Raw genomic sequence first — 20,718 nt, 5'->3', positions numbered from 1 at the left:
ACTCATCAGTAAACAACACGGTTTGAAAATTAGTCTTCATGTATTTCTGAGCCCACTGCAACCGTTTCTGCTTGTGAGCATTGTTTAGGGGTGGCCGAATAATAGCTTTATGCACACTTGCAAACCTCTGGAGGATCCTACACCTTGAGGTTCGCGGGACACCAGAGGCACCAGCGGCTTAAAATACCTGTTTGCTGCTTTGCAATGGCATTTTAGCAGCTGCTCTCCTAATCCTATTAATTTGTCTGGCAGAAACCTTTCTCATTATGCCTTTATCTGAACGAACCCGCCTGTGCTCTGAATCAGCCACAAATCTTTTCACAGTACGATGATCACGCTTAAGTTTTCTTGAAATATCCAATGTTTTCATACCTTGTGCAAGATATTGCACTATTTCACGCTTTTCGGCAGCAGAGAGATCCTTTTTCTTTCCCATATTGCTTGAAACCTGTGGCCTGCTTAATAATGTGGAACGTCCTTCTTAAGTAGTTTTCCTTTGATTGGGCACACCTGGCAAACTAATTATTACAGGTGTCTGAGATTGATTACAATGATCCAAAAGCCCTAAGACACAATATCATCCATGAGTTTAATTGAAAAACTAATAATTAAATGTTTATGACACTTAAATCCAATGTGCATAATAATTTGGAACACAGTGTATTTATTATTTCTGCAAAGCGGAATATTTCCATTAAAAAACAACAACAGCCATTTCTTGTAGGTATTTTGCATACCTGTAAACCGTGTTATTGTCCAAGCAACTTTTTGTTTTTCACATTAGTAATTCGTCAAACTTAAAATTGTCCAATTTTGGGTGATTTGTATCTGTGTATATCTTCCTTCACAACCAAGGATGTTACTGTTAAAATGTGTTTCAATCTATTGTCAAATTCCCTATAATATCTCCTTTATGCATGAAAATAGGATTAACATAATGGGAAAAAATTGCCTGCATTTAATATCCTGCCTGAGTGGTATTTATGTAATCTTAGTAAACTGCATTGTATAATGATAGCATTTGGCTACCAGAAGCATACTTGTCAGTCAGTGGTTTATGCTACGGAGATTAAAAAGAGGAATGCCTTTTTGTATTGGCCCATTTCAGAAAACCCTCTATAGAAAGAAGAAGTTGCCTCATAAACGGGTATGCACATCTGCTAAAATGTACATACAAAATTGTAAATGAGCAATTATGACACATAGGGGCACATCGTGAAATTGGAGCGCAGGGAGTTATGCTCATAGTTATTGTTAATGTGCATAATGCAGTGAAATCCCTATGCAATACTTTAAAAACTTCATCCAATAACACCACCATTGTATCTCTAATAGCGGATATTTATATTTAATGTGAATTGGTAACATTCAGTAAAAATAACCGTGTACTAAACTTCATAAAATTGTGCTGTGTATACAGATAAATGTATTACATAATTTTTTACTTATTTGTATTTAAACATGAAATGGACGAGAAAGAATTCTAAATTCACAATATATAGAGATTGCAACTTTTGAAGTTCTGTAACCACTTTTTCTCTAAGAAATAAACATAGGAAGATTTACAGGCCTAATGTATGTTAGGGGTCTTACATTTCATAAATTGCTCTATAGGGCAGATTGGAACGCCAACATCTTTCCTACTACTAATATCCCAGACAAATATTTCTATTCCAGGTTTTGAGGACAAATAAGAAACACTACTGTCATTGGCTAAAAAGCGGTACATGACGAGCAGTGCAAATCCTGTGTGCTTGGGACACTAGAAACATGATTACATAGATTTACTAAGCAAAATGCAGCAAAGTTCGGGCACATATTGCTCCAAAAACGTAGAGTACATGACATGGGCCAAATTTATTATGCATTTTTGCACTTTACCAGTTTTAAAAAGTGTCTAGAAAAAGGGGTTTGGCTAATAGGAGTCATAAAATGTGCCATATTTAATAACTGCATGTGCCAATTTTTATGCATAAAATATTGGTGTAAAGTACACCAGCCTAGAGGTGGGATCAGAGAGAAAAAAGTGTCTAGCATGTTGAGCAAGAAACACTAAATTAATCATACAAGGTCCGCCATTATAATAAATTTAGCACAGTTTCTGCCCGTCTGGTCTAGTTTAATCCTGTCTGAATGTAGAACTGAATTAAAAAATCTTCCCCAATTTGTATTGACTATTTTGGAGTTTCAACTCCCCAATTTGTCAAATGATTCCTGACATTGTTTAGAGGATACACTCCACTAGGGTTATAAAATAGATTAGAAAAACGGGTCTGTTTTTTTTTTTCAGAAACATCACAACACTTGTTGGCACAGGGCTGTGCCTGATATTGCTGCTTTGCTCCATTTACTTAAATAGGTCTAAGCTGCAGTACCAGACACAGCCCATGAAAAATATTTGAATCTGTGCACTATACAAATTTGTATACATACATTCCCATACATTCCCAATGTCTACATATTACAAAGTTAAAAAAAATTAACCCCTGGCGCCATCCGCTGTACATTTAAGTGCTAGTGCTATGTAGTTAGCGCCAGATGGCGTAAATGGACGGCGCGGGGATGGTGCAGGCACAGGAGTATATTACAGCTGACACTCTGCAGAAATGGCTGTCATTAGAGAGAGCTCTGATCCCAGCTGTTTATCCCTTCAGATGCTGCGGTCAATAGCAACCATGGCATCTAAGTGGCTAGACAGAGGGAGGGGACTTCCTCTGTCACCCTATGGGAGCTTCGCCACACAATCCTGAAGTGCTGATGATTTTCCATGGCAGCCCTGGGGCCTAAAAAAAGGTCTACCCTGTGTATATGCCTGTTAGGCATAAAATCTTAATACATGAAAGACATAATACACTGCAAAACTCAAGTATTGTAGTGTATTATTGACGTGATCAAGTGATCACATGGTCAAGTCTCCTAGTGGGACAAACATTTTTTTTAAGTGGATTAAAAAGATAAATATAATGTTAAAAATTATTTTTAAATTCAAAGAAAAAAACATTTTTCTTCTTACAAAATGCTTTATTATTAAAAGGAAATGTGTGCATAATTGGTATCTCTGCAATTGTAACAATTGTAATTTATACTGTATGGTGAACGCCGTTAAAACAAAACCTAGAAAACGTCTTCCACATACCACACGTTGGTAAGCTGATGTTGTCTATGCTGAGCTACATTTTTTCGTGGGGAGTAATTTGTCCCTAGACCTGTTTTCCCTTAAAGTACTCGTCCCCTGGCAGTTGTACTCTTCTCTTCTGTTTGATCCACTGCTACCAGGTGACCTTCTGCCTTTCATTTCTGCATTTTCATTGCAGATTAGAGTCTAGGTTCGCCATGCCCTTCCTCCTCCTTCCCACTGTCTCTTGTATTGTCTTTTTACTCTCTCCATACAGGCGAGGTTCATTCCCTCCACCGGCAGCTACCTGCACCAGCATTTACCCGTATGACGAGCATTTGCTCAACATTGATAGCTTTGGCATGTTCATATATCTACTTCCTACTCCGTGTTTTTCCACTACTCCTGATTGATATGTTGGACTGTTTCTATATTGGAATTACCATGGAACCCTACCTGTTATTTATTTCGCTCATTTTATTGTATGATTCTGACTTGTTTACAACTTGTTTAATACAAAATAAAAATTTAGAATTTGAAAAAAAACCTACAAAACAATGGCGGCATTTATGTTTAATTTCCCTGCAACACCAAAAAAAATCTATTAAAGCTTTTCAATGCATTATATGTACCCCAAAAATGTGCCATTAAAAAAATAGAACTCGTACCACAAAAAAAAGTCCTTTTTTACAGCCCCCCTGTAGATAATGCCATACAGTCCCCCTGTAGATAACGCCATACAGCCCCCTCTGTAGATAGCGCCATACATCCCCCTGTAGATAACTCCATACAGCCCCATGTAGATAACGCCACACAGCCCCCTCTGTAGAGAACGCCATACAGCCCCCCCTGTAGAGAACGCCATACAGCCCCCCCTGTAGAGAACGCCATACAGCCCCCCCTGTAGGGAACGCCATACAGCCCCCCCTGTAGGGAACTCCATACAGCCCCCCCTGTAGGGAACGCCGTACAGCCCCCGCCTGTAGGGAACGCCATACAGCGTCCCCCCTCCCAAAAAAATGTGACCTACAGTTTGTCCTACAAAAGACATGTATCCCCTATCCACAGGACAGGGGATACATGTGTGATCGCTGGCAGCGATAGGGAGAACGGGGGACTGAATGTCCCCTGAAGTTCCTCCATGACTAACCTCTGACTTCCGGCGTCTGCGCAGCTCAATAAAACTGAAAGGAGCGCTGGTCACGCATGCGCACAAGCGCGACCAGCGCTCCATTCATTTCTACGGAGCTGCCGACACAGACCCTGGAAGTCCGAGGTTTGTGATGGAGAACTTCAGGGGACTTTCAGTCCCCCGTTCTCCCTATCAATGCCAGCGATCACACATGTATCCCCTATCCTGTGGATAGGGGATACATGTCTTTTGTTTAATGGCAGAGCGGGGAGATGCCTCCCTGCTCTGCCGTAGTGTTCAGTGGCGTCCCGCTGTAACAGCCATAGCGGCTGCTAGCGGAGCCTCCGGCCATGGTGGGGGCCCGTGCCGGCGGGCGACACAGGCCCCCTCATGCCGCGGGCCCCGTAGCAGCCGCTACATCGGTAGTTACGCCACTGGCTACGTAGATGGGCAAATTAAAAAATTATGGCTCTCGGAACCTCGTGAAAAAATTGCTGTGTCCTCAAGGGCCAAAATAGCAGCATCCTTAAGGGGTTCAAACGTAAACTAGTGAGACAACTAGAGCTAAATGCTGCAACATACACAAGATATATTCTAGTATATGAATCAGCAATAGAACACATTGTATATTACAAAAGAGGATATTCATTCTACACAAATCAATCATTGACATCATAGATGGGGGTCCCTGACGCAGGACCCCCTCTCTTTGCCAGCTTCTGCTATGATGGAGGGTAACCTTGTATAATATGTATCCACCCGCAGCTCCCCTGACAACAGCCGATCACCATGGGTTTTAGCTGCAAGATCCTTTGAAGATAAACTTCAGGACGTAAAATCATTATTAAATCATTATACTACTGTATGTATAAGACACTAACTCCAACAAGCCCCAAATCACATTTTTTACTTACATTATGATTATTATTATTATTATTATTATTATTATTATTATTATATCCTATAGTTTACTATTTACTATACACTAATCAATCTTTGCTACGCTTTTTAGCAGTTAATATATCTTCATTATGGTTTGTGTTTTTGTAAGATATCACTTCTCTTGGAGTTTACTTATTTTATGTAAATAAAGTGTAACAGTTGTATAATCAAACATTCTGCAACTTATTAATAAACTTTGTTTTAATTCCTCATCCTTGTCAAGATCTGTGTTTGCTGTCGGTGAATTGAAACTCTACTTTTTTTCTTGTTACCCTGTATATTCGACATTAATATGAATATACATCTGCATCATAAATCAGTCTTTGTCATGATTTTGTATTGACTTTATTAAGTGGACATTCTAGTCCTTCCAATATGCGCCACTTTCCTACAGTAAGTTGGGAATCAGAACATAGAATATTAGTAGTGAATGGGGACAATCTCATTTATATCCAGAGGCTGATTACCTGTATAGACCTAATTAGGGCATGACCACACATGGCGGAATTCCTCCGCAACTGTCCGCATCAATGCCGCACCTAATCCGGGTTGCGGATTACGGCTGCGGATCTGCACAAAATGTGCAGTACATTGATGCGGACTAGCTGCTGCGGACTGCGGGAAAAGTGCTTCCCTTCTCCCTATCAGTGCAGGATAGAGAGAAGGGACAGCACTTTCCCTAGTGAAAGTAAAAGAAATTCATACTTACCGCCCGTTGTCTTTATGACGCGTCCCTCCTTCGGCATCCAGCCCGACCTCCCTGGATGACGCGCCAGTCCATGTGACCGCTGCAGCCTGTGCTTGGCCTGTGATTGGCTGCAGCCGTCACTTACACTGAAACGTCATCCTGGGAGGCCGGACTGGAGACAGAAACAGGGAGTTCTCGGTAAGTACGAACTTCATTTTTTTTTACAGATACATGTATATTGAGATCGGTAGTCACTGTCCCGGGTGCAGAAACAGTTACTGCCGATCGCGTAACTCTTTCAGCACCCTGGACAGTGACTATTTACTGACGTCTCCTAGCAACGCTCCCGTCATTACGGGAGCCCCATTGACTTCCTCAGTCTGGCTGTAGACCTAGAAATACATAGGTCCAGCCAGAATGAAGAAATGTCAAGTAAAAAAAGCAAGACGCATCCGCAGCACACATGACATGTGCATGACAGCTGCGGACTTCATTGCGGAACTTTGAATCTCCATTGAAGTCAATGGAGAAATTCCGCCATGAGTCCGCCACTGCTCCGCAACAGACAGAGCATGCTGCGGACACCAAATTCCGCTCCGCAGCCTATGCTCCGCAGCGGAATTGTACGCATCGTGTAAACGAACACTGCTAAATTAAAGTGAAAGTCAATGTAGAAACGGCTCCGCTGCGGATTAACGCTGCGGAGTGTCCGCAGCGGAATTTAAGTGCAATTCCGCCATGTGTGAACCCGCCCTAATTCTCACAGCTTGGAATTTGCTACAATTGTATCAAATCTAGACAAATATTCTAAATGAAAATATGGTAGTACAATATCTCTTCTGTCCATATAGTTTGCTACAATCTATCAATATGGGTACAATGTTTCAGACAGTCCAGGCTTTTTAGCTAACAATGGATTACGTAGATTTGATACACATGTAGGAATTTTATTTCTATAGTGATTAAGTATAATTTACTTAAAACCTAAAAACTCATTTAATTTAGCTGTTTATTAGATTTTAATGTGTGATGAAAAAACTTGCCTATTTCTGTAACATGTACAGTAGATGTCCCCTGCAATTCAGTGAAATGCAGCTATTGACTTTCCTGCTGGAGCAGCGCATGTTCTTCTAATGTAACATGGTATATAATGTATGGACAGTGTAGAATAACTGCTATTAGCTGCTGAGAAATTTGACTTAGGCCCCATGCACACGACTGTGCATGTAATCACACGCGGCCGTGGACAGTCACCCGCATTTGCGGGCCGTGCTTCCATTATAAAGTATGGGAGCACGGTTTGCAAAATCAAAAAATAGGACATGTCCTATTTTTTATGGAAACTTTCTACCGCCCGCACACCTTCCCATAAATATATGGAAAGGTGTCCGTCGGCCATAGAAATGAATGAACCGTAATAGCAAACCGTGATTACAGATGAAAACTACAGTTGTGTGCATGGGGCCTAATTATGCTCTGTCAATCTGATGTTACATGGATATATTCAAACTGATGTTACATGGATACATTTATTTTACCCCATTCAATAGGGGAGAATCACAAAGAAAAATGTGCCAGAATGTTCTGTCTCAACTTTCATCATAAAACTGCCGCATATGCCGTGTACCAAATTTAATGTTTTATACACTTTTCACACCTCACTTGAAAGTCTTGATAAAAGTGTCTAGAAAGGGGAAAGTACTCGAGCCATGATGTGGTATAAGGAAGAGAAAAGTATCTAACATGTCTAGCAAGATGCATCAAATTTATCATACAGTATTTCCTAGAGTTCTATTAAGGGTAGATATGATCCATGATAATTAAAGTGGTTTTTTTTGGGAACCAACATTTATGGTCAATCCTTAAGATAGCCCATCAATGTGTGATTCAACCCCCAAAACCCCACTGATAAGCAGAAGAAAGTGGTAGCAGCGCTCTCTAAAAATCTATGACTCTTTTACTGTTTATCCAAATAGAACAAACAGGTAACAGCGCACAGACTTGAATTTCGAAGGTAACTTGTTGGTTTATTTCCCACTTGTGACACGCAACGTTTCAGAGTATAGTGGAGCCTTTCTCCATAGTAAACCGAAATGTCGCGTGTCACAAGTGCTGAATAAACCAGCAATTTACCTTTCAAATTCAAGTCTGTGCACTGTTACCAGTTTTTTCTATTAGGATTTGGATTTTGGATATGCTTATAAAGGGATAGTTCCATTACTGGTAGTGGAGAGTGCTGCACCCACATATTTCTATTTTCACTGTTTATCCAGACACAGAGTCTCAATGGTATTTTCTGTGCTTAGTATTGAAGCTCATCTTCATTCGCTTAACTGCACCCCCTCATTCTGCTGATTTATCAGGGTCCGAGGGGTTAGACCTCACCTATCACACATTGATATCCTTAGCATAGGCCATCCCTGTGTTTTTTCAGATCTCCAGATTCATGGAAATAATGTTTACGCAACATCACAAGATATGGTGTGTACAGTATATTGGGTTGGTATTTGAGTTCTGATCTTAAGGACTGCTTCTACAGGGGCATAAGTAAGAATTTTTTACATGAAGTATATTGACTAAAAAAGAATGTGCATATTGGGATCGATGTCCACAGATGAAGAGAGTTCTATGTTAACAGATACAGGGTGCACACAAAGGCATAGGCTCATACATACGCATGTATATTCACAGGCAAGGAATGTTGAAATAGGGCTCTATCATCAAAGCTCCAACCATCAAAGCTCTGGGAATCAACAGAGACATATACCATGTTAAAAGTATTTACACATCCTCTGCTCTGTTCATATTATTTTATATTAATATACAGTATATTATTATTTACACAGTTTTAAGGAAACATTGTAAAGCTAACTTGTAAGCTCAGCAAATTTTGTTAAGAATGTTTTTAACACATTAGATGGAATTAATCATAGTCACAAGTTATTGGCAGCTCCATACATCAGAACTCATAAGAGTATATACATGGAGTAACCATAACGTTAAAATATAAAAATAGCCTGCCTAATATTGAGTAGGTCCCCCTCAGACTGCCAAAACAGCCCTAACCTGTTGAGGCATGGACTCCACAGGACCTCTGAAGGTGTTCTGTGATATCTGTCACCAAGATGTTAGCAGCAGATCCTTCAAGTATGGTAAGTTGCAAGAACGAGCCTCCATGGATCAGACTTGTTTTTCCAGCACATCCCACAGATGCTCTATCAGATTGAGATCTGAAGATTTGACGGCCAAGTCAACACCGTGAACTCTTTCTCATGTTCCTCAAACCATTCCTGAACAATTTTTGTAGTGTACTGCTATTAGGGAGTATTACCAATGCCATGAAGGGGTGTACTTGGTCTGCAACAATGTTTAGGTAGGTGGTATGTGTCAAAGTAACATCTACATGAATGCCAGAACCCAAAGTTTCCCAGCATAACATTGCCCAGATCATCACACTGTCTTCATCCCTTCACTTCCCCAGTTTAACTACGCATATGCACTCGGCTATCCACATGATGTAAAAGAAAAACTGATTAATCAGACCAGGCCACTTTTTAAAATTGCTCCATGGTCCAGTTTTGATGCTCATGTGCCCATTGTAGGCGCTTTCAACATTAGACAGAGGTTAGCATGAACATTTTGCGGCTATGCAGTCCCTAATGCAGCCAGCTGCGGTTTCTGACATCATTTTATCATAGCCAGCAATACTTTTGCAGCAATTTGTGCTACAGTAGCTTTTCTCTGGGATTGGGCCAGATGGGCTAGCATTTGCTCCCCATGCACATCAATGAGCCTTCGATGTCCATGACCCTGATGCCGTTTCACCAGTTGTCCTTCCTTGGGCCATTTTTCGTAGATATTAACTACTGTATATCAGGATCAATACACCTGTGGTTTTGGGGATATTCTGACCCAGTCGTCTAGCCATTACAATTTGGCCCTTGTCAAAGTCGCTCAGATCCTGAAGCTTGCCCATTTTTCCTGCTTCCAACACTTCAAACTTAAGTACTGACATAACTTGCTGCCTAATGTATTCCATCACTTGACAGGTGCCATTGTAACAAGATAATAAATGGTATCACCTATCAGTGGTTTTTAATGTTATAGCTGATTGGTAAATAAACCTATTCTGTAGGACTTTTCCTCTTAGGTTGCGTATACTCATGCAGTATTTGATGTAGTTTTTTTATGCAGGTTTAGATGCATTATTTTTGTCAAAGTCAGGAGTGGAAATTGGATACAGAAAAAGAGGATACACAATAAGTCTTATGCAGACATCGTGGCTCCTTACAACCTCAGTTTTGTATGTAGCCACAATACAGCACCCATAGACCCATGACAGGTGCCGTATTACTGATATATGCCCTTCTAAAACAAATGCTTCTAACATTTTATAATACAACGGAGCACCATATGGTGGCACATAGAGTGCCTACACTACCGTAGTATGTAACCACAGGAACTCTGTTAACTCTGTTTGTCTCCATACAACCTCCACCACACAGTTCTGCTGAATTACATGATATATAAAGTTTTTTTTTCCTAATCTGTCATAATTTACCTACTACCTAAAAAATAATTGCTACATCTAAAAAAAGAATATGTGAAAGATAAGCATATCATTAATTTATTATATCACTACTAGAATTAACTGTAAATAATTGTATTGTAAGTTCTACGGGAAAACTTTAAGAAGTGTCTCTAAATTTGAAGCTCTTTCCAATTTTTAGGCAGTAATTGCTTTACTTTAATCTATGAAACATCACTGTCAATTTGATAGTTTAATAGGTTTGAAATTTTAATCAAAAGAACATTTCAAGCCGCTGCAGGATAATCATAAACAACCGTCACAGCCGCATAGCTTGGTAAATAAAAAGCAGTGCATGTAACACAGCAGTACTCGGAGAGAAATCAATCAATGAATAATATGTCTAAAATGGAACAGGAAATTATATTAGTGCTTCATACATCTATCCACATAGTCTACATGAGCAGAATATCAGTAACTTTTCTATTTATCTGTTATTTATTTATGTATCCCTTTTATGCAGCACTTCTGAGAAATGTAAAGCACCCTCGAAGTGTAAGTGGAAATTTGTATACTAGATGCAAACTGCCCTGTAGACTACAAATAGTGATTCACAGAATCTTAAAATATGATTTTTGGTGTACCGGATCTCTTTCACTATTGCTCCATTACAGACCAGACATGTTAAATTAACCATTTGAGTTGACATGCACATATTGAATATCGTGCATATATTTACTATACCAGTATTTCATTTGCACTCATTATATGTAGCTCTTCAGCTTTTACTAGCATGTGTTACCCATTTGCCCTCACTCTACTAGGGGGTCCAGCTTGTAAAAGTTCACCAACTGTTTCCTATTAATAACAATCTTCTGTTTCTTTATAAACACAGCACACATTTGCCTCTTGGTTTAAATACTACCCTTGACATACCATCCTGCTTGTTAGGCCTCATGCACATCACCTTATTACGGCTTGATATGAATTCTAAAGTATATGGAGCCATAACATGGCACCCATAAAATTAATGGACACATACACACACATGGCCAAACCTTCCCAAATCTGCATCCCTACTCGTGAGACACTTTTAATCCCCGTCACCATCAACATAGGTACGCCCACAAAACATCCAAGGAACACCCACTTTTATGCAAATGCATAAGCACTGTCCACCCGTTACCGGGACAATCTTGCAAAAAAAATGGGTCAGTTGGGAGGTATGCAGATATTTCTGCTGTTATTATTCTGTTACATTCAACTTTGATTTTGCTTTTTTACTTGATTTCTCAACCTCAACTTTGTCTGCTCACCAGCTGTGACCACATGTGGTCTACTACAGGTTCTGTGACCTGGAAGTATAACTGGAAAAATGTATGCCTCCATGAACGGATTAACGGTTCAGCATGGTAGTTTACCTACTGTAAAATGTAGGGTTGGTGGTTTTCATTAGGATCATCAATTGGCCAACTGGTTGACTTAAATATAGTGACTAGGATTTCATCAGGACAACTAATTTAGGAAGATTGCTATGAAATCTTTCTCCCCTACACTTTTAGGTCATCACTGGGAATTCCTGCACATAGGTTATCCTCTAGATCAGTAAGACCGAGGAATCTCACTCTTAAATCTTCCATACTGGAAAAACATATTACAAATGAATAAATGATAATAGATGAAAATAACCATACTCATATTTACATACCCACTATTGCTACAACTGCTAAAAATAAGACACACATTTCCCATATTTATATTATTCTTGTAAAACGAATTATATATAAATTAAAAAAATTTAAGACAAATTTAACTTTTTCTACTGAAAAAAAATGTCCTGACAATTGATCAGTCAACAACAGTTTGCACTAGAAGGGCAGATCTAATGGGAAACCAGCTAACGTGATTCTTTCTTGTGAAGGCACCTTAGTGAAAAACTGCCACTCAGTTTTCAATATTTAATGTAGGAGAGAGAAATTGTAACTGTAAACCTAGCTGTGCAGCACTCTTTACAATATAATCTTTTTTTTTCTTTTAAATCATTTAGGATATATTGATATTAAACAGTCAGTAGTCTGTGCAGAACGCTGCACATAACTATACAGTAGGTTCAGGTGCCAGGCCACCAAGTGCATAAACATGTTAGTGTTATAAACAAGAAGTCACTAATACAAGAGCAAGTTCCCATCAGGATGCAGACAAGCCACAAAGCTATATGGAGGAGATCACACTTGTAGAAAATACTGATGAACATCCACTCACACGCCTTTCATCCATGAGGAGGGTGGCTGCTTCTCATTAGAACTACACAAAGATTAGGCTTCTGTGGGGTGACAGAGACACAGTTATGTGTAATGCTTACAGACTATTGGCCAGGTCCATACTATTAGATCAAACTGGCCTCATATTACCTTCTTTATGCACCACACAAAGCTCTAGAAATATTAAACTCTGTAGCATTTAAAGTTGCTGTCTAAGGGTATTGTCACACGGCTTATTTTTGGCCGTTTTTCGGGAAAAACTGCGTTCTGTTCCGACGCAAAAAAAAATGCCTGTGAAAAGGAAGTGCATGACACCTGTGACTGCAAATATACAGTCCTTTGGAGTGCTGCGTCTATTTCCTCGTTTGTGTATCCAATTCAAGACCATGTGGATGACGGTCAAGGACGCATAGACCGTGATACTTGAATTCTCTGAAGTGCTGCTTTTTTCTACCTACTATATATATATATATATATATAGATAGATAGATAGATAGATAGATAGATAGATAATAGATAGATATATATATAGATATATATCTATATATATAGATATATATATCTATATATATATATAGATATACATATATTTTTATATATATATATATATATATATATATATATATATATATATATATACAAAAAAGAGAACGTGAAGCAGCACTCAAATAAAGTAAATTTATTCATCCAACATGGAACCACAACGTTTCACCTCCTCTATGAAGGCATCTCTGAAGTGCTGCTTTTTTCTACCTACTATATATATAGATAGATAGATAGATAGATAGATAGATAGATAGATAATAGATAGATATATATATAGATATATATATCTATATATATAGATATATATATCTATATATATATATAGATATACATATATTTTTATATATATATATATATATATATATATATATATATATATATATATATATACAAAAAAGAGAACGTGAAGCAGAACTCAAATAAAGTGAATTTATTCATCCAACATGGAACCACAACGTTTCCCCTCCTCTATGAAGGCATTTTTAAACTTGAAAATGCCTTCATAGAGGAGGTGAAACGTTGTGGTTCCATGTTGGATGAATAAATTCACTTTATTTGAGTGCTGCTTCACGTTCTCTTTTTTGGATATCTAACACATAAGGAGAGGTCACTCCTTTATTTTTGAAGCTTTGCACCAGCCTAGTCAGGCATTTGTTCACAGTGCTGCTCCAATCCTCTGCTTTTTTCTATATATATATATATATATATATATATATATATATATAGACATAGAATATATATATAAAAATAAATATATATATAGTATTTTAAATTCCTTTAGGCTGGATTCACACACAGGATTTTTCTGCATTTTCAAGGCTTTTTCATTATCATTTTTCACAGCTTTTTTTTTTTTTTTTTAAATGCTGTGGCCAAATGTTACTTTAAAATCTATAGTGAATTATTAAAAATGCTACATACAGAGTGTTTTGGTTTGCGGCAGCTTTCGGGTCAGTGGCTTTTTTTTTTTTAAATGCAGCATGCTCTGGGTGGGGCATTTTTGCCATAGGTCTCTCTGTAGGACTATAGAAGCATTAGGAACAACACATACAAAATGACAATAAATAAAAAACACCACCAAAAACGCATGTAAACTTTTAAAAAATGCTGGCGTTTTTACTTGCCTTTTATTATGTGTGTGTGTTTTATATGTGCTGTGGTTATTAGGCAGTTCATTAATATCCTCAGCAATTGGTAAGTTTTTTGTTATTTTTTATTTTTTATTATTATATTCTATCCTCAGGATAGGTGATAATTGTCTGATTGCTGGGGGCACAGTGAGAAGAAGAGAGTTTCTGTCAGTGCCATAACCAGTGAATGGAGTGGTGGACGCATGCTCGACCTCCACTCCATTCAAGCTCCTCCTCACTGCGGGTGGTGCAGTAAGAAGGATCTAAGGGTTCAGGACCCCCATTCTTGCAATCGTTGGGGGTCCCAGTGTTGGGGGACACTGCAATCAGAAAATTATCACCTATCCTGTTGATAGGTGATAATTGTCGATTCAGGGGCAACCCCTTCAATAAACACCATCCCTAGGATCACTACCTCAGTAGGTAAGAAATTCACATGCTGACACGATCGATCATTCTGATGGGCCGCCTACTGTGCGGTTGCTCTTTCATATTAGATCCCCTGATAAATTACAGATCAGGAGTAAACGCATTGGGATAGGAATGAGACAGGGTCACGATGCTGAGCCGTGCTGTCCCTGTCAGGACGAAAACTCACCATACTTCTTTAGGGTCTGAGTAGGGTTAAAACACCTTTGTGGTTTATGGTTGTGTACCTCTGCTGTGTACTACAACCACAGGGCCCAGACTTACGTTTGATGTTGCCCTGTGCGATACCTTCTATTGGCGCCTCCTTCCCCATATGGTGTTTTGTTATATAGTCTACAAATAACCATACCAAACAGTGCTGAATTATAACTACCATACATTGGTCAATTAACACTTCTATAAAGTTGCCTAAATAACAATGCTATACAGTGCAGCCATGACCCCTATACATTGCTCGAATAATACCAACATACAGTCACCAAATAACAGCTCCATAGGTAATTGAATAACAGTGCCAACACTAATATCAAGATTTCTGGTGGTCACAAATGTCCCTGGGGTGCTCTGAGATGACTCCAAAGGCTGCACACCCCGGTGCACAACCATCAGATCTTCTAATCACGAGTAATGTTAGTTACATTCCTTCTTTATTCCAAATAGGCATGGTATGCAATTAATTGAATGTGCTATCTTAACCTTATAGTAACACTCCTAGTGAAATTGTGCCATCAAACAGTGTCCAATATTCCAATTTTCCAAAACTGTGTATGCACTCATATCGTTCAGTCTGAACCATACATACCCTAGAGGAGTCCCTATTACGAGACTGAGATTGGTGTCTTACGGAGTCTGGAATCCTCCAATTCGTGAAACAAATATCATATTTATAACCTTATAGTAACACAAGTTTGGTGAATTTATTTTAAGGCATATCAATAAAGGTTACATTCTAAATATTTTTTATTTGCTACTATACTCTCTGAATTTCTAAATATAATAAATTTGCCTTAATGAAGAAGCATTAGACATCAGTCATTTTTCTTCGTAGGTTACCTCAAATACACTTTATGCAGGGTTTATAATATCTTCCAATAATTTTTGCCACAATTTCCAAACCTCTTTGACTAAGTTGTCTATTATTCATATCCATGTTGTTATAATACATCTATCCTTATTATTTTATGGTTTATGCATGCCAGTTTTTTGTAATAGAAAGTCACCTGTACATTAATGTGTATTAGCATGTTAACATTCTGATTTCAAAAACTAGAATTTGCAGAAATCTGAAAGTATAAATTCTTAAATTGTAATTTTAACTTTCTACTCTTCAATATCATAATTTTCTGTCATTAATTCACTTTGAAATATACATCGTAATATGTACTGTATATATCTATTTTAACAAATAAGACCATCTCCCTCTTGTTAAGGTCATAAAATATACTGCATGTCCATCCCTTGCAGTTTACTCTTTTTAAAGAAGTCCCAAGACTCTTCACTGACAGATCTTTCTAACCAAGAGGGAGTCTACTCAAAGGATTAAAGCCGAGAACCTCAATTAGACTCTCTCTGATTTCTTCAGATGTTGTTTCTAATCTTTTAATATGGGATTACAGTAAACTATATCTTATGGTTTTTACATAACTGATTATTTTTCATGTATTAAAGCTTGCTCATTAGATGTTTTTAATAATTTTAACAGATCACGTGTCCTTAATCTTATTTCTAGTCCTTGGATTCTCCATAATAACATGTTGACATTTTATGCTGCAGCCAAAAAATTGTGATAAAAGAATTGAGACACACTACAGACTCTCTTATACATGATCTGCGGGGTAACTCCCTAAGAGACTGATTAGACCATGCTTGTCACAAATGGGATAGATAATTATAAGGGCTTATAAGGGCTCAGCTCACTATATTTAAGATGTTTGCAGAGAAAAAGAAATAGGAGAGTACTTTAAAGCTTTATTATGAGTCCGTCAATATTCTGTAGTTAATCTATCCATCTATCCATCTATCTATCTATCTATCTATCTATCTATCTATCTATCTATCTATCTATCTATCTATCTATCTATCTATCTATCTATCTATTCTAATATTATCTATTTAATTAAATTTGTTCTTACCTGTCACAGATAGTCATTAATAGTCATAGGGAATTTACAAACAAAAATAGAGATAGTTGAATACTGCACCTTTTGTTAAGTTGTCCTCCTTAATAATTATCAATTAATTTTGAGTTTTAAACTTAACATTTCCAAAAGAGATATTGAGCCACTGAGTGTGTTATAGGATTTTGTACGCAAGTAGGAGAGGAATAAGCAAAGTCTCTGTAGCTCCTAAGTCCTTGTTCACACGGTGCAGATTTGATGCAGATTTTGCATCCATTTTTTTAAGCCAAAACCAGAATTTAATTCAGGAGAGTTTACACTTTAAGAACTTTAAAGCCTTCCTTTATATATTTCTTCTGTTTAGGTTCCGTTCCTGGCTTTGTCTTAAAAATTACATGTAAAATCTGCATCAAATCTGCACGGTAGGAACAAGGGACAACACCAAAAAAGAGGCAGATTTTCTTTAAACTTTTTTCCTGGATTGTTTATTGCCTTAAATATGTATTTCAAGATTATCAGGCTTATTTACCCCATATTACAGGCATTTGTACCTGGCAACCTCTACTTTACAACCTAATAATCTTTCAATTGTCATTTAGTTGGTTATAATCATTCTGTCCTTGTTGTAATGGATACCAGGGCTACATGGACTCCCTAGTGAGCCTGTAGAGGTTTTGTTTTTGCATTGCAATGAAAAGCATAGGGGAGGAATTGAGCTATAGCAGGATCAACTGATAACACCCAATGGTCCACATTTACTAATGCTGCCTAAGGCCTCATTTACACGAGCGTGTGCGTTTTGCGCGCGCAAAAAACGCTGCGTTTTGCGCGCGCAAAAGGCACTTGGCAGCTCCGTGTGTCATCCGTGTATGATGCGCGGCTGCGTGATTTTCGCGCAGCCGCCATCATAGAGATGAGGCTAGTCGACGCCCGTCACTGTCCAAGGTGCTGAAAGAGCTAACTGATCGGCAGTAACTCTTTCAGCACCCTCGACAGTGAATGCCGAACACAATATACACCAACCTGTGAATAAAAAAAGACTTTCATACTTACCAAGAACTTCCTGCTTCCCCCAGTCCGGGCTCCCGGCCGTTGCCTTGGTGACGCGTCCCTCTCTTGTCATCCGGCCCCACCTCCCAGGATGACGCCGCAGTCCATGAGACCGCTGCAGCCTGTGATTGGCTGCAGCCTGTGCTTGGCCTGTGATTGGCTGCAGCTGTCACTTTGACTGAACTGTCATCCCGGGAGGTCGGACCGGAGTTATCGGTAAGTCAGAACGTCTTTTTTTTTTTACAGGTTCATGGATTTTCGGAGCGGAAGTCACTGTCCATGGTGCTGAACCAGTTTAACGCTTTCAGCACCGTGGACAGTGACTGTCTCCTGACGTCGCGTACCCGAACATTTTTTACCGGTTTCGGTCAAAACGAGTTTGGCCGAACCCGGTGAAGTTCGGTGCGCTCATCTCGAATTTGACACTCCGTTTGGATGTTTGTAAACAGAAAAGCACGTGGTGCTTTTCTGTTTACATTCAGGAGTTTGACAGCTCTTGCGCGAATCACGCAGTTCGCACGGAAGTGCTTCCGTGCGGCATGCGTGGTTTTCACGCACCCATTGACTTCAATGGGTGCGTGAGTGCGCGAAAAACGCACGATTATAGAACATGTCGTGAGTTTTTTTCTGCGCACACGCGCTGAGTGCAATTCACGCATCGTCTAAACTGCCCCATTGACTAATATAGGTGCGTACGACATGCGTGCAAAGCACGCGCGTCGCACGCGCGTATAATACGTTCGTGTAAATGAGGCCTAATACTGTAGTTAGACAGCGTAAACTTAGACCAGGCAGCCACAAAATGCTCCAAATTTATTTCAGTGGTGCATGCTGTATGATAATTTGGGGGAATCTTGCATGACCTGTTTTCTCATACCACTTTTGAGTTGCCTTATTTTGCACCAGAATTTTGTGCCAGCTTTTTGGCGCACAATGGTGCATTACAAACAACATCCATTTTTGTGAACCACACCCTTTCCCGATAAACCACACCAACCTTTTTGGAATGCAAAGAATTTGTATCAACTTCTACACTTTCTAGAACCAGACACAGTAGTAAATCTGCCACAATTTGAATTTCCAACTACCTCAGACTACGTGTGGACAGAATTTTTTTCTTACACAAAAAAAAACAAAGTTTTGAGATAATTATAATTAAAAAATAGAGCTCTCATTATGAGTTAATGAGAAAGTAATTCTGCCATATAGTACTTAAATTACAGTGCAATAATACCACTGTAAAAAGCTAAAATAATTCCACGGTCGTTTTAGAACTTGGAAAGTCCTAATAATGATAACATAAGTCTGCCTTCCTTTACCCAAATAATTCTAATGTTTTCTTCCTAAAAATTAAGCAATATCATACTGAAATAATTATGCTATATAGTACCCAAATCATACCACCATACTGTGCCCAAAAATTCTGCTGTGTTTGCTCAAATAATTAGGCCTTATTGTGTCATAGAATGCCAAAGTCCAAAGATTTCCACCCACAGTGCCAAAATAATTTTGACATACAGTTCCCAAAAAAGAGCACTCACATAGTTTGGTGGTACAGTGGTCAAATAATACCACTGAAAACCATCTTAATGACTATTCTTTGCCCATATAGTATTGCCATACAGTGTCCATTATGCTATACTATTACCATAAAGTTATCATAAAGTTGCCATACAGTGTTCAAGCAGTGCCATGCTTTACCCTCATGACAACATTAACTATACAACATAAAAGTTTGTGTACATGCACACACTGTACATGCAAAACTTCAAGGTCAAGTGATTTCTTAAGGTTCTTAAAGCTCATTGTACCACCTTAGGCCTCACAGCAGCCATTAATGCTACAATTTACCCACAGCCCCCTTCCTTCAGATTGTGGCACGGAAAGCACCCATGCCCTGCATTAAAAGAAAAATTGCAGAGATATAATTTTCAACTCACAAACCTACCTACTTCAAATATGGGTACCTTTGGTTAACCATGTATCATTGACAACAATAGTGGTAACATGAAAATGAGTAATATCTAATATCTCCAGCAATAGTGACCAAGCAATGGAAACCAAAACATTAATATTACTTGAAATAAAAGTGTACGGTGATTGTAGCAATATTATTATTATTATTATTATTATAGTATAGTAAAGAATTGATAACTATATACGATGGAATCCTTCCTTTTGTTCCTCAATTTGACAACCACATATTCAGAACTGCTGGAAATTGTTGAGTTAGGCTTCGTTCACATCTGCATTGGGGTCCCGTCTTGAAATCAATGGTGATGGAAACGGAAACCTCTGTATTCCATCAGTGTCAGTTTGTGTCTGCTCAGGGTCCCGTTCTCACGGAAACCTCAGACGGAACGTCAGAACGGGACCCCAGAACAGGATGCAGATGTGAACGAAGCCTTATTAAGTCAACACATTCAAAATGTATGTAAAAAACTAAATATGTTTACATGACATTCAAAATGTATGTAAAAAACTAAATATGTTTACATGACATTCAAAATGTATGTAAAAAACTAAATATGTTTACATGAACTACATGAAACTAGCTGATTGTATCAGTTTTTCTATCTGGATGTGACAGTCTTAGGCTTGGTTCACACCTGCGTTGGTGAGTTCTGTTGTTCTGCTCCGTCAGAGGAGCAGAACAAGGGAATAATGGAACCAACGGTCACCGCCGATTCAGTTGGGGTGTCCGTGATTTTACCGGACACAATAGTGCAGCATGCTGCGCTATTGTCTCCGGTAAACTGCGGCAAACCCTTCCAGATCTG

General features: G+C 38.7%; 1 long non-coding RNA gene across 2 annotated transcripts in view; it reads left to right on the top strand.

Moving 5' to 3' along the window:
• LOC142740839 (uncharacterized) overlaps positions 1-3,956 on the top strand; it is a 63,944-nt gene extending 59,988 nt beyond the window's left edge. For both annotated transcript variants that reach the window (XR_012880893.1, XR_012880892.1), the window contains one exon: positions 3,393-3,956. This is a non-coding gene — a long non-coding RNA (uncharacterized LOC142740839). The remainder of the gene's footprint in view (positions 1-3,392) is intronic.
• Positions 3,957-20,718: the final 16,762 nt, after the last annotated feature.

This window comes from Rhinoderma darwinii, chromosome 2 (assembly GCF_050947455.1).
Source record: "Rhinoderma darwinii isolate aRhiDar2 chromosome 2, aRhiDar2.hap1, whole genome shotgun sequence".
NCBI classification, from domain to species: Eukaryota; Metazoa; Chordata; class Amphibia; order Anura; family Rhinodermatidae; genus Rhinoderma; species Rhinoderma darwinii.
This window is presented reverse-complemented; position numbering and strand designations above follow the sequence as displayed.